This window comes from Acinonyx jubatus, chromosome B1 (genome assembly GCF_027475565.1).
Source record: "Acinonyx jubatus isolate Ajub_Pintada_27869175 chromosome B1, VMU_Ajub_asm_v1.0, whole genome shotgun sequence".
In the NCBI taxonomy this organism is placed as follows: Eukaryota; Metazoa; Chordata; class Mammalia; order Carnivora; family Felidae; genus Acinonyx; species Acinonyx jubatus.
The window spans coordinates 85,479,036-85,497,098 of NC_069382.1; the positions used below are offsets into that span (position 1 = coordinate 85,479,036).

Genomic DNA, 18,063 nt, shown 5'->3' on the forward strand with positions numbered 1-18,063 from the left:
GTAATAAGTAATAAACACTACTTATTCAAATGTCGATCATTCGTTGTCTTAAAAATCCACACATGATCTTTAACAAATTAATCTTCGCTAGTTAGGTCTAACCTTATTGAAGAGGAACTGAGGTAGAATAAGCTTCTCTATCCCAGGCTCAACTCCATTTATTTTTAAAGAACCTCGAGTAAAATCTATCTGATTGGGATAAAAGGCTGCAAAGCTACTGGCTAATTTTCTTTAAAAAATATGGAAGAATATTAAAATCTACCCAAAGAGATTCTTTCCTGAAAAATGGCATTGAACCAGTGTAAAATTATTATTGATTTTTGCATATTATTTATGGTGTTGTATGAAGGTGACGAACATGGAGTGCAGCAGCCGTTGCTGTACTCTGAATGCTATTCAACCCGCTTTACAGAAAACCAGAAAGTATCTCACAAAGAACCTCTGAAAACTAGGGAGTGCAAAGCATGGTTACTAAGAGACTCATGGGATGGGAAAAATATTAATCTGTTTAAAAAACAAGGTATTGTTCAATTATATGGTAGCTAGGAAATCTGTATTTTTGTCTCCTTTACAAATATTATTGCATAGCTGACTGAAAAGTAGAAACAGAAAAAAAAATCAGATTTGTAACCAATAATTTCTCTCCTAAAACAAATTTGATTAGGAAAAGAACCATGAATAACATGAGAAATTAATAGGTTTTCAACAACCAAAGCAAAAATATGAAAAGGAAGGCAGGCAACTGATTTGTCAGAAATTAAATTCTGTGCGCCATAACGCTTTATTTATTTATTTATGTTTTTAATTTGTAAAGTTGGTATGTTTATTTTGAGAGAGAGAGAGAGAGAGAGAGAACTAGAGAGCCAGCGTGAGTGGGGGAGGGGCAGAGAGAGAGAGGGAAAGAGAGAATCCCAAGCAGGCTTGTGCTGTTGGCTCAGAGCCCATTACGAGGCTCAGTCTCATGAACTGAGCTGCAGACTGGAGTTGCACACTCAGCTGACTGAGCCACCCAGGCGTCCCTAGAAGACACTTTCAATCCCTATATGTACTGATCATATCCATTTCGATGTATTTTATAGGAATTTGTTCTTAAATTCTAATGTTCGTTTAAAGGTTGTTTTTGATTATTCTGTTACCTTAGTGATAGATTGTAGATGTGTCAAGGGTTAAATGACACTCACCAAGATACGCAGTTTTGGTCACCTGTTAGGGATGATCCTGGCTTACTTATTCAGTAACCCACATGAAATGTTTTCTGTGTCCTTTCATAACAGTATGTCCTTTTTATAAGAGTTACTTCATTTAATCATCCTTCTTCACTTCAGACATGAGGGAACTGAGCTTTGGAGAGGTTAAGGAAATCATTGAAGGGCACTGTTGCAGAATTGCTTCTGTGGGCTACCTTACAAAATATATAGCCCATTTCAATTCTCATTAGACCGCCTATGGGATTATGTGCGGATATGAAGGAAAATAGAGAAATGGTACCAATCATCGGGTCCCCATTCTCTCATCCCTTGACTCTGAGAAGACTAATGCGCCTGGTCTTCTGTACCTTTTGGATGAAACTATTAATGGTGCCTTTGGACCTCACTCAGAGGCTCAGATCCCTATCCATCCCACTCCAGAAAGGGCGAGACATAGGATGTTGGGTTCCAGGATATCCTTCTAATTGGAAGGCCCAACGGTAATTATGGCAACTCAGCTTGTGTGCGTGACACAGCATGGGTACCTTAAGAAAGGTACAGGGGTGCCTGGGTAGCTCCATCGGTTAAGTGTCTGACTCTTGATTTTTTGCTCAGGTCATGATCTTAAGGTCATGAGACTGAGCCCCACATCAGGCTCTGGACTCGGTGTGAAGCCTGCTTAAGATTTTTCTCTCCCTCTGCCCCTCTTCCCCACTCATGCTCTCTCTCTCTCTCTCTCTCTCTTTCTCTTAAAACAAAATGGTACAGAGACTTCCTTAAAGTCCACTTCCATACGTAGTATCCTTTCATTACATTACATTTTCACTCTTCTAAATCACCTTTTTATTTGTAAAGTTTAAACTTTCTTATATCAGGTGACAAAAATTCGAGCTGTTTTACATAGTGAAGCCATATGCCAGACAACTCCCTTGTAGCAGTGTTGTCTTCTTGTATGGTTGTTTCTCCAATTGTTTGAATATTTGATTGCATTTTATTTGATTGTTTAAAAAATTATTTAGAAAATGAAAACCTGAAAATGTTAAACATGATGAGAAAGCAGAAATGGAAGTTCTTTGATCTGCTGAAGGTGACAGATCTTCAGCTCAGCTACTCATTGACCTTAAGACAGCTTCTATGTATCCACTTAGAGAAGAAAAAAATAAAGAATGTATATTTCACGAGCATAATCATACTACTCTTAAAGAAGTCATGCTTTTGATGCCTATGAAAGTGTGCCACGGACCAAATATGTTTTTACATTTCTTTCTTACTGTATAGCTGGTATACGTGTTGAGTGAAGTGACTGATCTTGATCCTTTATAGACATTGATCACAGCTACATAAATATACTTGTTTATATTTGTTTTTATCCAGTGAGAAAATGAGTTCTACAGAAACTTGAAATGTTAGTAGAAATGCTGTCTTGTTCAGAGCTGTATCCAGAGCATACAGAATAGATACAAGCTCAGTGCAGGTGCTTATTAAACGTTTGTGCAACACACGAGTGAGGGATTCTGGCTTTACATAATTATACTTGTTATATGTGCCTTTTTAAAAAAAATTTTTTTTTTCAACGTTTGTTTATTTTCGGGACAGAGAGAGACAGAGCATGAACGGGGGAGGGGCGCAGAGAGAGAGGGAGACACAGAATCGGAAACAAGCTCCAGGCTCTGAGCCATCAGCCCAGAGCCCGACGCGGGGCTCAAACTCACGGACCGCGAGATCGTGACCTGGCTGAAGTCGGACACTTAACTGACTGCGCCACCCAGGCGCCCCTGTTATATGTGCCTTTATGTGCACCTATGCACCTTATGCTTATTTAAAAAAATATCCTTCAGCCTTAAAGTTATTCTTTAATTTTTGCTCATTATTCTATTCTGTTTCAGGCTCAATTATGGTTATTAGGAATTCATGGAACTTAAAAATGCACTAGGTGTTTTATGGCTGTGGTATACTATCTTCATTAAAAAAATTTTTTTTAACATTTATTTATTTTTTGGGGGGAGAGACAGAACACGAGTACGGGGGAGGGGCAGACACACACACACACACACACACACACACACACACATAGAATCCTAAGCAGGCTCCAGGCTCTGAGCTGTCAGCACAGAGCCTGATGCTGGCCTGAAACTCAGGAACAGTGAGATCATGACCTAAGCTGAAGTTGGCTGCTTAACTAACTGAGCCACCCAGGCACCCCCTTCTATCTTTAAAGTCACTTTTTCCCACAGCCTTTCATATACTTTTATAAAATTCACCCTGATATGTGTGCACGTGTGCGTTTTAAAACAAGTCCTTGAGGATTAGTTTCTAAATCTTTCTCAGCATATTGTTATACCTGATGATTCCAACTAAGCGTTTCCTAGGTGAGTTCGGAGAGCATCCTGTCCGCTGGCTTTTGATTTTCAATAAAATCCGAGTTCTTGCAGCTGGTTTTCTTCCTGTCCAAGGGTTGGTGGGCCAGTATAATTTCAATAGCCATTACTGCCCGGCAACTTCAGCAATGCAATGTCATTTAGTGACAGTGTCCGAACATGGTTTTAGCACCTGTTCTAAGTTCTTTGCCACCCTGGTTTTTCAGGAGCATTCCATTTTGTAGAAAACAGAAAACTTAAACAGAACACTGAAACAGCACCCCCCCCCCCCCCGCCCACCCCATGTCTGTGCAAATGGGGAAAGGTTTTACAGACCACATCGAAAAAAGAGCAGTACAGTCCACACAGGAACCATTTTTTTAATGTTTATTTATTTTTGAAAAAGTGAGACAGAGTGCAAGTGGGCGAGGGGGCAGAGAGAGAGAGAGAGAGAGAGGGAGACACAGGATCTGAAGCAGGCTCCAGGCTCTGAGCTGTCAGCACAGAGCACCATGTGGGGCTCTGAGGTGGGGCTTGAACTCACTAACTGTGAGGTCATGACCTCAGCTGAAGTCAGACCCTTTAACCCCCTGAGCCACCCAGGTATGCCACCCACACATTAAAAATCTTATTGGCTTTCTGTTAATCTGGCTTGGAACTGTGGGGAAGGTGAAGAAAAATATGAAAATAATATTCTCTGATTGGAACCAGGGAGTTTAGATTCTCCAAAGTTGCTTCTTTGGCCCCATGAATCATTTTGGAGATTATATCGCATTGAATTGGCCACCTGAAATTCAGGTGAGGACATATTCCATGTCAGGGAATCATACATTCTGAAGTTCATCCTGACTTTTTCCAATTCCCCTTGTTTTAGTACCCTTTATGTAGCATAATTATTTTTCATGTAAAATACAGGCATCCTAACTGTACCCTCCCTGGATAATCCATCTCTCTTTCTTCCCCGCCTCTCATTTTACCTGTTTCTTTTTTCTTCCCTTTCCATTCAGGGCAGTACATGTATGGCAGCTATTTTGCTGGAAAGAGCATTACATTCTCAATTTTGTTTTAACATTTAAATGCTCAACTCGCATTCCTGTCTCTTTAGACATCGCGTAAGAATGGTACACATTGGCGTTTTAAGATATCATTTCTTTTCTCCTCTCTCCACTCCTTGTCTCTAGCAGCCCTGTAAAATAGCTCATTGCTTTGCATTTCTCAACCATTCAAGTGTTTATAGAATCTAACGATCCCGATCTCTCACTTCCTTTTTATAAGCATGAAATGATAGCTGTATATGGCACAGTTCCCAGGGAAGCTGCATGGAAAGTGGCAGATGAGCCGATGGCAGGGTATGGAAAACAGCCGTAGGTATGCGCTTTTAAGGAGTTGTCCTATCAGCTCAACTGCCACGTTCAATGGCATAAGGATTGTTCAGCTTCGTTTTCTAGGAGAAAGGAAATTTGAAAGATGTATTTGAAAATTTCCCCGATCAATCTCCTTTTGAAATTCAGCGCGCAGTAGCTCCATAGCAAAGAAAAAAAAAAGTGATGCCAAATGAATTAAACAGCTGAGGCCAAATGGGAAGAGAGGGCTACTGAGCAGGACAATTGTCCATGGGGAAACAAAGCCAAATATGAATAGTAATTAGTAACTTAGTGTTGTGTACACATTAACCCACAAGAACAAGCCTTTAAGAAGGTGCTGGGGCAGGAAAACGTGGTTAATATCTATAAGAATCCTTCTAGCAGTAGATTTGTATTTCTTTAGGTTACAAGATTATATTAGGTGTATTGTTTCTGGGATTCCTGATGGAAAAGTCCCAGTGACTATAGCTGGATGTAAAGAGGCTCAGTCCAAAATCAGAATAACTGGGGTGCAGTGGTTAAAAAGACCCTTGGATTGGATTCGGGGATGGAAATTACGGGTAGTGATCCAAGTAGGCACAGGGAGTGTGCAGTTGGGGTCCTGCTGTTAAGGAGGGAGAGATCAGGCAGTAGGCATTGACAAAATTCATGTATTAGTGCCAGTAATTATATGCCAGGCCTAGTTCTGAGCACTTTACGTGATTTCTCTCATAGCCCTTATGCAACTATGGAATATGACTGTTGTCCCCACTTCACAGATGAAGAAACTGAGCATAGAGGATTTAAGTTAACTTGCCTGAGGTTCACACAGGAAATAAGTGCCAGAGTCAAAGTTGAAATCTGTACTCTTAACTCCTACGTTGTCCTTCAGGTAGGCAAATAGCTTCAAAGAGACCTAGTCTAGCATCTAGAGAGTGACTCCCTCAGAGACTCGAGGTGGAGGTGTGTGAGTGAGGTTATCTGGGAAGCATTTGGTGGCAAGTAACAGCATACAATTTAAACACATTTATTGTCTCAGTAACTGCAAGTTCAGAGTTAATTGTCATCGTCAAGGCTGAGTCCTGATTCATTTCTCTGTGATTCTTTGGGTTCTGTCCTCCTCTCAGTGATGGCTGGTAGAGAGGCAACTGCTACAATTTTGGATCTCCAATCGGCACAGAACTCTGGCTGGAAGAAAAGAAATAGCGGTTCTCTGATGCTGTCCCAGAGGAACGAGGAAGAGCTTCCTCAGATGGTTAGCGCAAACCTCTGCCTGTATCTTAGGACTCTGAACTCAGTCGCCTGCTCGCTGCTGATCTAGTCCCTGACAGGGGGCATAGGATTGCATGTGGACCGTTAGGGGCTCAGGTGGGGCTAACTTTCCCGAGCCACATGAAGTTGGGGAGACAACTGGATATCTAAATAGAATTGCAGACCTCTGAAGGAAAGAAAGAGGGTGGGAGGGAGGTGGATGCCCACAGTGACTAGTCCAGAGAGGCTACATGTTGGTCTTGGGATCTACTGACTATCATATACATCCAGGGGCCCACCTCTTAGAACTGTTAAGTCAGGGAAGAGCTTGATTCAGAGCTCCGTTTCTTGGTTTAATATGTCTTTTAGAATGGAGCTATAAATCGGGTGAATTAGATGCTGTGCCATTTTTCTCATCTGCCTAGAATTTCTGATCTCCCTTATGCTGGCCAAAACTGGTTTGAAGCAGTGGCCTTGGTGAAGCAAAGGTAGAAGTTCAAGGGGCCTTCCTATGACCGGTGGAGCCACGCTGATCATTACAAAATGAGGCTGAACATTTAGCACATCGAACTTGCTGGTCTGATCTACTTTCGATACCATACATAATACTCTCTTCTATTTGTTTTATTTCTCAAGATTTATTTTTCTCATTGGCTCCTGAGGCTTTATTTAGGGAGTGAAATTTTGTTGACTGATTTTAGGGTTTTTCCTAAACACAACTGTGAAGTTGGTAAAACGTTTCTTTGGTCCCCAGCATTGTGCTTTGGGCAATAGTGGCAAATACAGTGTCCCACACTGCCGCTCTTGCCTCCAGTTTCCATGGCAGACATCGGTCATTTGTCATGGTCCTCTTTCTTGCTGAGCATGGTTGTAGCTAGAAATTATTCTCCGTTCAGTGCTCAAGGCGGCCATTGCAGAGCTGGCACAAGTGGAAAGTCTTTCACATCCTTGCTCGGGGAACTCTGTGTCTGAGAGGAAGCATGGGAGAGCAGAGGAGCATTCTAGAACTATATATCAAACAAGTAACCCCGCTTTGACTCAGACATATTAGGAACCAGACAAGCTTGGGTTTGAATCCAGGCTTTGCCACTAGCTAACTTGGCAAGTTTAGCTTACTTCTCTGAACCTACTTCCTCTCTGTAAAGTGAGATTAATGATACCAATTTCCGAGGCTTTTTGGTAATATTAAATGAGATGGAATATGTACTAGTCTTACCAGATTGCTTGGCTCCCTGAATATGAGTTCTTGTTACGTGTTTATGAAAACCTAGACTAAGGGGACGATATGATGAATTTATTCTCAGTAGTGTGCAAAAATATTTGCATTTTTACAAGAAAATCCCTTCAATAAAATGGATTAATTGTTGTAGAATTTTATGTTGAAATTAGGGATCAAATGCTTTGGGCTGGGGCTTCAATTTTCTCAAACCCCTCAGACCATCCTTGGTTCTATCCAAAGACACGGCTTGATTCTAGTTTCTAAAATGTCAAACTTGGCAGAGACTAGTATTTTAGGGAATTACAGAGGGAGGAGAATCCATAATCTTTGCCCTTGAGGAAGTCAAGCCAGAGGAACACAGTGACAAATAAACATACTGCAGAATACAAATAACTAAAGCCTGGAAATATACCCACATATGCTAAATTATAGCTCCATAAATGTATTCACATTTCAAATATCTGCAAAGACAGGCAGATCAATGGAACGGAATAGAATCTTAAGTAGGTCCAAATACTTCAGGGAATCTAGTGTGTGATAGAAGTGGCATTTTAAATCAGTGAAGAAAGGTAGATTATTTACTAAACAGTATTAAGAAACTTTTTAGCTATTGAGGGGAGAAATGGATCTGTATGCTTTAAATAGAAAATACAAAACTATAGAAATTTGATAAGGCGTCATGGAAAAAAAAATTAAGTAACCTTAGGGTAAGACCTTCTCAAGTAAGAAACAATCGAAGTAGACATTTAAAAACAAGAGTGATAGAGATAAATTTTGCTACAAGATATTAAAACTTGTTTGGAAAAATGCAGTAATTAAAGGCGAAAGACAAAACTAAAAAATCTGTACTCGTGCAATTATGTTCCAAAAAGGCTTATGACAATTTTACCACACCTGCAATGCTCATGTGCCTGTATCTTCAAAATGTATATACAGCGTTCTTTTTTTTCAATGTTTATTTATTTTTGAGAGTGAGAGAGAGTGAGCGCAAGCAGGGGAGGGGCAGAGAGAGAAGGAGACACAGAATCTGAAGCAGGCTCTGAGCTGTCAGCATAGAGCCCTATGTGGGGCTCAAACTCACAAACTGCGAGATCATGACCTGAGCCAAAGTCAGTCACTTAACCGACGAAGCCACCCAGGCACCCCTACAGGGTTCTTATAGATCAACAAGAAAAATATAAACAGATCTCATAAAATAGTCAAAGGATATGAAAAAGTTCAGAGGAAAAAAATGTCTTTTTTAAGCACGTGAAAAATCTTCAGTCTTATTCATAATTAAAGAAATATAAATTCAGAACAAAATACCCTTGTAAGGTGAGCAGAGCAGACTTTATTATCTCAGAAGATTATAGTTTGGGATAGAGTTGAATATTTTGCTTACGATAAAACTATCAGTGACCAAATTGAGATTCATCAGGATTTTTAATTCCAAATACATAGATAGCACTTCTAGGTAAGCTATATACCAAGGTTAACCTACTTTATAAAGTGAAATAGTCACTATGACTTTTTCTGAAGTCAGGGCACAATAGCACTGAGAAGATGTGCATGTGAGGAATTATTGGATTTTTGTTTTCTACTTGTATTTCTTAAACATCACCAAGTACAAGATTACTAGAGGCAGCTTCTATGTATACATAACAGCTTGGATTTAGGGTTTCAGGAAATAACATAGCAGGAAACTTAGTGACATGCCTTTAAAAAAGTTTTGTAGGCTGTCTATTTCAGCTTGAAAGAAGTAGGTCATGAGGGTGACCACAGATTTATCAAGAAACTTAAGATGTTTTTTATTTCATATGAAACTGTGCTTATCCCCAGATTCTTACAGTGATGGCATGAACTATATAGCTAAGGAAAAGCTCCTGATCCACCCGTGTCGATGTTCAGGACTTAAAGACTAAAGCTCAGGTTTGCAAGGACTCTGGGGGTAGCTGTCCAACCTGATCACAAATGTTCTTATTCCCATGTACATCTTTCAGAAAGAAAATAGTTTCCTCAAATTCTGTTTGGATCCCAAAGGCTTGTAAGCAGACCCAGCCTCCACAGGTGATGCAGTGCAATGGATGAGCTTGGTGCCATTGAACTGTAAAGTACCATGAAGAGTGTCTGAAACTTGAAATTAACTTTTTATTAGCATGACACAGCTGTGGGCTGTTTCATCTTGTCAGAAGCAAATTTCTGGTTTTCTCTCACTCGCCTTTTCATAGACCTCACATTGGTTCACCTCCAGCTATTCCTGCCGTCCTAACAGGCACTGTCCTGCTCCTTGTCAGCTTTTTCTGGTCCTACTGCTTCTTTATGTGGCTTTTTGATGTTTCAAAAGAAGCGTGGAATGTGATAGGCTTTTCATTTTCAAATGTGCTTTTACTGGCTTTGATGCCATATAAGAGCAATAGCCTGGAAAGATTGGGTGAAGAAGAATTGGGGGACCAACTCTTCCAAGGGCGGACTGAACAATCTCAGTGATGCAACATTTTGCTATCTACATCAGGAATGTGGGTTAAAACTAAGTCTTCACTTCTCCAGAATTTGCTAGCCACCCGCCAGGTTTGTTGCCAAGACACCTGACAAAATACAGACCTCCGGTGGTCAGACCCACACTAGATCTGAAATGGAATAATCCTTGATTTAGCAGTGTGTCAGTGTGCATGTCCTTTTCTTAATTCTCTCTTCTGAATAATTAGCGTTAGGTAGGCAGTTCATGCCTTGTTTTCTGTATACCTTGTCCGTCTCCATTTGGTCACCTGAATACGCATCTTGCTTTTTGCCTGTGAGTATTTAAAGCCATGACCTCTTGAAAGAAATAACCAGAAACAGCTGAGACGGTATGAACATTTGCTCTGTTATGCAGTTTTGATTTCTGGAACATCGTGTTTCAAATTGCGGTGGAAACAAAAGGCCTCTTTATGGCATTCAGTAAAAGTACATTTTGTTCTCAAAAGATTTGATGAGCTGAGATGCTCTACAAAGTCTCTTAAGGATTAGGATGGAACAACAGAAGAATCAAGATCTGACCTAAATTGTAGATATTTCTGGTTTTGGAATATCTGATTATTGAAATTTTCTGTGATGTTAGCAGCTTGGGAAAGAGAGAAGTATTGGGCTCTGCCTTGTAGGGCCACATCACATTTGATAACAGGGAAAACGTTATTCCCTAAAGGGCATAAAGATGTCTGCGTTAACACCATTTGAGCTCCTTTATTCGAATAACTGTAATCTCACACCGTAAATCCACCAAAAAGCCAAATTCACAATTAAAACTAGAGGCAAAATCAATGTGCCAAACTCATTGCAAGGATAACGGAGGTTTGATTGTCTCCTATTTAGACTTGAACCATCACTTCTTAGGTTTTTCCAAATTCGTTGAATATTCTTGTCACCTTGGGAGCAATGGTTCATTTGTCTTGAAGGAACGCAAGAAGAATACACAACCGACAAGTTAAATGAAAGCACAATCTAATTACCTAAGGAAAATATACTCCACATATTCAAATTACTCTTCTGTTCTGTAGGCATGATGAAAGAATATGATATAAAGTTGAGATGAGAGTCTTGCCGTTCTTTTACTCCTTGCCGAAACTCTTTTAAAAGTGTTCATTTGGTGAATAAGTGATGTTAAAAATGACAGAAACTTAATAAACCTAACAGGAAAATATGTTCTAGCACCAACTGTGAATTAGAACAGATTTGATAGTGAAGGCTATAACTCTTCAGAATATACCAGCACTGGAGCCCCTGGTCATTTTGTGTGACCTCACAAAGCACACAAGGATTTGTAAGTTCTAGGTTTCCCAGGGAAGAGACCCCTCCCTCACCTCGGTGGCTTTTTCCTTACTCATGAAGGCTGCCCAATAAAAAATCCTCTACGTGGTCATATTCTTGAATTCAAGGGATAAGATCTGGTTGTATTCAGGCTTTTGTTGGATATGTCTAAGTTATTTTAAAATTCTGTTTAACTAACGTTTTAAAAACCGAGTTTCATGTTTATGGCAGATTGTCCAGTTGGTATAATAGACTTTAAAGAGTTAGGCTTAGACATTTATAACTGGAAGTCTGGCCATTCACCTTGTGGAGTTAGTGATACAGAATGTGAAATAAAATACCATAACTGTGGACAGGAATATCAATTGGAAATGATGTTCTGCTCTAAAAAATATGGAGACGATTATGCATTTGGGCTTTTGGTTCAGACTATTCCATGTTTAACAAGTGAGCTAGCCTGTTTTCCCTAAGTGCTTCTAGGAATTCCCTTTAAAGAAAAACACAAAGTTAGTAACATAAAAGAGTATAAGGACATTGGATAAAACCCAGAGGTCAAATATTTAAAACTAAAAATTAGCTAATTTAAAAATGGTCCAATAAATTTTATTTAAAATGCTGCCCTTGAGATGTGGCTTATTCTATACGCTTTGAATATTTTAGGTTATATGTTGAAAAGTGACATTGACTTTCATTTCTAAAGGTGAATGTGCATTTCAGTCATGCTGTAATTTTGAAGACTGTGTCTAATATTTTGAGGGCTTTCTATATACGTTTTTATATCTTAAAAAATATGTATTCTCATTGTAGATGATTCAAACAATGCTGAGTATACAAGAAAATGTTCTGCCTTTCTTCTGCCTTCTATCCTTCTTTTCTATATTCTGTCCTATAATTAGTGTTACACATCCTTGCATCTTCTTCTCTGTGCCTTAGAATGTATTCATACACATCATGCTATATGCATACTTATGCCTACAAATACATACATATTTTTAAAATACAGGGGATTAAATATATAAATCATTTTGTGACTTGTGACTCCCCCCCCCCTTAAATATATTGCTATATTTTTCTATATTGGTCCATTTAGGTTCATTTCATTCTTCTTAATGGCCATATAATATCTCATGGCATGAATGTGCCATAATTTATTTAACCACTCCATTTTTGGTGATCATTAAGATTGCTTCTATTTTTTTTAAAGCTGTGTGAAAGAATGATGAAATAAACATCAGTGTACATATATCTTTGTGAATTGAAAGGAGAATGTCTTTGGAATAGATTCCTAGAAATGGAAATGTTACATCAAAGGGCATGTATACTTTAAGGCTAGGTAAATCCTTGTGGGGTTGATATTCAGCTGGTATGTATTGGGAAGGCTGTTGCCAGGACATTGTCAATTGGTTATACCTGACATGTGGTTTGATGAGTCAAGGCCTGTGCCACATTAGATGTTAAATGCCTTGAATTTCATCCCTGAAATTGCCTTCCTAAAAGATTTCATTAATTTCTACTCTTCCCAGAGGTGTAAAAGGACTTGCCTTCCTCACTCCCATTTAAGATATCTTTGTAACTGTTGCCAATACGAGATGAGGAATTAAGAAATGGAGCATTGCTTTTCAGTGGGTATAATATTTCAGCTACACAAGATGACTAAGTTCTAGATCTGCTGTACAACATTGTGTCTGTTAATGATGTTGTATTGTGTACTTAAAAATTTGTAAAGAGGGAAGATCTCATGTTAAGTGTTCTGGCCTTAATAAATAAATATTCTATTTTAAAACTTCATAGTTCCCTGATCACCAGTGAGGCGGTGTCTTTTCATAAGTTTATTGGCCAGTTTTGGTTCTTCTGGGAATTGTGTCTTTATTTGCTTTGTTTAATTTCTATTGGGTTGTTTGACTTTTCTTAACTGATGGACAAATAATTTTTATATATGGTAGACATTAAGCTTTTATAAAATATGTTCTGGATGTTTTCTCCCCATCCGCCGTTTATATCCAACTTTGTTTTTGGAGACTTTTGTTGTAAAGATATTTAAAAAAAGTTTTAAATACCTTTGAATCTCACTTTTGATGAGATATGATTGATATACAAAAAGCTGTATCTATTTAATGTATACAACTTGATGAGTTGGGAGATATGTATATACCTGTGAAACCATCACCACAGTCCATGCCATAAACATATCTATCACCTCCAAAAGTTTTTGCCTGTCTTCCTTATTATTACTATTATTAGTGATAAGCACACAATATAAGAGTTATTCTCTTGGCAAATTTTTAAGTATATAATGTGGTGTTGTTGACTATAGGAACACTGTACAGTTGATCTCTAGGATTTATTCATCTTGCATAACTGAAATTTTGTACCCTTCGATTAGTAACTTCCCATTTCCCTTTGCTCTCAGCCCCTGGCAGCTACCATTCCACTCTCTGCTTCAGTGAGTTTGACTATTTTCTATTCATCATATCATGGGATCATGTAGTATTTATCCTTCTGTATCTGGCTTATTTCACATTAGCATAGTGTCCTTTAGGTTCATCTCTTTTGTTGCAAATCGCAGCACTTTCTTCTTTTTTCTTAAGGCTGAATAATGTTCCATTGTATGGGTATACCACTATTCATTAATTGGACATTTAGTTTCCTCCATACCTTGGCTGTTGTGAACAACGCTGCAATGAACGTGGAAGCAGATACCTCTTCAGGACCTTGATTTCAATTCCTTTGGATATATATCTATATAACCAAATGTGGGACTGCTGGATCATATGGTAGTTCTATTTTTAATTTTTTTGAGGAAACTTCATACTGTTTTCCATAGTGCCTGAACAAATTTACATCCCCACCAACAGTGCAGTAGGGTTCCCTTTTTCCCAAACTTTGTGAACACTTTTAAAAAATACATCCATTCTAACAAATGTGAGGTGATATCTCATGGTGGTTTTGATCTGCATTTCCCTGCTGATCAGTGATATGTTAGTTTTTTTATGTACCTGTTGACCATTTGTACGTCTTCTTTGGAAAAATGTCTATTCAGGTCTTTTGCCCATTTTTAAATTAGGTTATTTGGTTTTTTACCAATTTTACCAAATTGATTCTTAAGAGTTCCTTATATATTTTGGAATACTAACATGGCTTACAGGTATATTTCACATTGCATAGTTGCCTTTTCATTTTGTTGATTGCTTCCTTTGTTGTGCAGAAGCTTTTTGCTTGCATTTCTACATACTTATAGTGAACTATCCAAAAAAGGATATTAAGACAACAATCCCATTTACCATGGTATAAACATTAAATTACTTTGGAATAAACTTAACCAAAGAGGTGAAAGTCTTGCCCATTAAAAACTATAAACTGGCTAAAGAGATTAAAGCAGATCAGCATGGAAAGATATTCCATGTTCATGGATTGGAAGAATTAATATTATTCAAATGTTCATATTACCCAAAGTGATCTACATATTCATGCAATCCCTATCAAAATCTCAATGCATTTTTTTATAGAAACAGAAAAAAAAATCCTAGAATTCATATGGAACCATAAAAGATTCTATATAGCCAGAGCTATTTTTAGTAAGAAGAACAAAGCCAGAGGCATCATACTTTCTGATTTCAAAGTATATTACAAAAGTACAGTAATCGAAACAATATGGTACTAGCATAAACAGATGTATAGACCCCTGGAACAGAATAGATGCACCCCTCTGAAACCCACACATGTATATTTGATGTTTGATAAAGATACCAAGAATACACAATGATGAAGTGATACTATTGATAGTCCCTTCAATAAATTGTGGTGAGAAAATTGGATATACACATGCAAAAGAATGAAATAGGACCCTTCTCTGACACCATACACAAAAATTAACTCAAAAAGGATTAGAGACTTAAATGTAAGATCTGAAACTGTAAAACTTCTAAAGGAAAAGGTCAGAGAAAAGTTTCTTGACATTGGTCTTGGCAATGATTTCTTGGACATGAACCAAAGGACAGGCAACAAAGTGAAAATAGACACATGGGACTATATCAAACTAAAAAGCTTTTGTATAGCAAAGGAAACAATCAACAAAATGAAAAGGCTTTTAATTTTAATGAGCTCTAAATTGTCAGTTTTTCTCTAAGGAAAAATGATTTTTCTTTTTTTTTGTTTTATGGTTTACTTAGGGAAGCCTTTTACATTCTGAAATTATATAAATATTCCCCTGTATTTTCCTCTAACACATGCACATACAAATTTAATTCTTTAATCCATCTGCAATCTGTAAAAGCCATGTGCAATATTGCAGCTTTCGTTGTGGAACTTAACTTGTTCCCTGACAAATAGATGACTTTCTCCTATGTCAATTATTGAATAGCTCATGTTCCCCACTAATTTGAAATATCAACTTCGTTATAAATTTTATAACTAGGATCCTCATTATATGTGAGTACGCTTCCAAACCATATTCTATTCTATTGGCTTGTTTTGTATTTCTGCATGATACTATGCTATATTAATTAGTAGAGTATTTTAGTATGTTTTGCTATCTGATAGGGCAATATCTGCAGGTGCAGTATTAATTTAGACTTTCTTTTGATTTAATTCTGTCTTCATAGCCCAATTCTGAAAACATTATTTTTGCTTTTTTCCAATATGATCATATTTTATAGCTTTTTGGTCTTATTCAACTGTCACTAATGCTTAATACTTTTTCTTGTTTTACTTGTTTAACTGGTACTACTGGGCATAAGGTGTCACTTCTTTCCCTCTGAGTTTTTTATTAGTTGAGACATTAATAATTATTCTTTAGGTGATAAGTTGCAGGCAGGAACATTTTCACAAAATATGGTTTCCTTAGTTTTAATGTTTAGGTTTACCTCTTTTTTTTTTTTTTAACCTGGTATATAATATTACATTGTATGAATGTTCCATAATTTACTTAACCACTCCCTTTTTGGTGATTGTTATGATTGCTTCTTTCTTCCCCTTGATGGGAAAACCATGCATCAGTGTACATGCATTATTATGTCCTTAAAATGAGAATTTCTTTGGGATAGATTCTTAGAAATAGGACTATTGAGTCAATGAAGTAAATATATATGTTATATTATTAATGGAATACTAATGAAATAAATGTCCATGTTATTTTATTTTTTATTAAAAAAAAATTTTTTTTAACATTTATTTATTTTTGAGACAGATAGAGACAGAGCATGAGCAGGGGAGGATCAGAGAGAGAGGGAGACACAGAATCCGAAACAGGCTCCAGGCTCTGAGCTGTCAGCCCAGAGCCCGATGTGGGGCTCGAACTCATGGACCGCGAGATCATGACCTGAGCCGAAGTTGGACGCCCAACCGACTGAGCCACCCAGGTGCCCCAGTCCATGTTATTTTAAAGACAATTGCAATTAAATTTAGAATCACAAAGATTTTTCCGCCCCCCTCCATCCTTCCTTTCAGAAACCACTTCCCAAATAATAAGGAGGAAGGAACAGAAAGACACAAACACTTTTCTCTATGAAACTAGGAGATACCTGGAACCCAAACCATACTATTTTGGGGATCGACAGGTGGCAGGGCAGTAGAAACTGAGTTGCCAAAGATGAGGAAGACAATACTGGCATAGAGAATGGTGACAAAAAGAAAGCTGAGTCCCAGGAAGGCTTGGAGTAGCCACAGGAGAGCTGAGCCAAAGTGGCTTTGGACTTCAGGACCCAGGCAACGTAGAACATGGAGTAAGATCTGGCCTGAACACAGGAGGATTAAGCGACTGATGAGATACCCCACCATCTCCCCCACTGGGTTCTTGGAATGCCTGCCGTCTGCTGCCCAGAGAGGAGGTGTCTTCCTCAGAGGGAATCATTCCAGGAGAAAAGACTTACTGAGAAAAGTATCTGAAGTTATGTATGCATCGATGCCTCCACTAAAGTCCAGATCTGTGTGTTTCTCCACTTAGATTTTCTCTAAGCGTCTCAAAATCCAAATCCTAGCTCTATTTTTTCATCGTAAATCTTCTCTTCATACAAGTGTCCTATCCTAGTGGCAATTATGCCATCTAGTTAGTGCCCCAAGCCAAAAACATTGAGTGGTCATTGATTCCCTCTCTCTACTTCTCCATGCTATACGCTGATAATTTTTACTGCCTGAGACTCGTCCATGTCTCTGTATGCTTCACAACTCCTGCTTTATGTTACAGCATCTCTTCCCAGGCTGACTACAATGGTAACCTTGAGCCTAGTCTCCACCCTTTAATCTGGCATCATTAAACCTATCCTCTGCAGCCTGCAGGTTGTTCTATCTAAAATGAAAATCTTGTCATCTCCAGCCCTCCTTAGAACCTTTTGTGCTGACATTACCTTCTCACTAACCATGTCTCCTCCCTCAGCCCAAACCAATGGTTGTAAAGTTAATATACATCAGCATACATCGAATAAATGCATCTTCCTGGGCCCCTCCCTAAAGATTTTGACAAATCACCCTGGCGATTGTCTGTAAATGTTATTGGATCACACCAAGAAACACTAGGCTAGAGAATCTTGTCTAAATTCCTTAGCATGACACGTCTGGCCTTCATGTCCTTTATATGTGCCCTGACTCCTGCCCACCATTTGTCTTCTGACTTCACATTCTGTTCCAGGGTAATCAAGCTTTATTTCCCCTGATCATATAATTTTGTTTCATGTTTTCAAACATGGGGACCTGTCTTGCTTGTTCAGGACTTCAGTGTCTAGCTCAGTTCCAGGTACATGACACAGGGGTTCTTAACCCAGAGTAAATGAATCAGAATCTGTGAAATCCCTGAAATTGACATGCAATTTTGTGCATTTGAGAGTGTGTGTATATGTCATATTTTTTCTAAGAAGAGTGTCATCAGATTCTGAAAGTGGACTGTGATCCTTAAGAGGAGGTTAAGGGTTACTAGTGGAAACATCAGATAAGAATTTGTTCAATTTGCAAAA

General features: G+C 38.3%; 1 long non-coding RNA gene across 2 annotated transcripts in view; it reads left to right on the forward strand.

The window, feature by feature from the left end:
- The window catches only part of LOC128314456 (uncharacterized), a 125,445-nt gene that overhangs the window by 97,156 nt on the left and 10,226 nt on the right, over positions 1-18,063 (forward strand). The window lies entirely within an intron of this gene.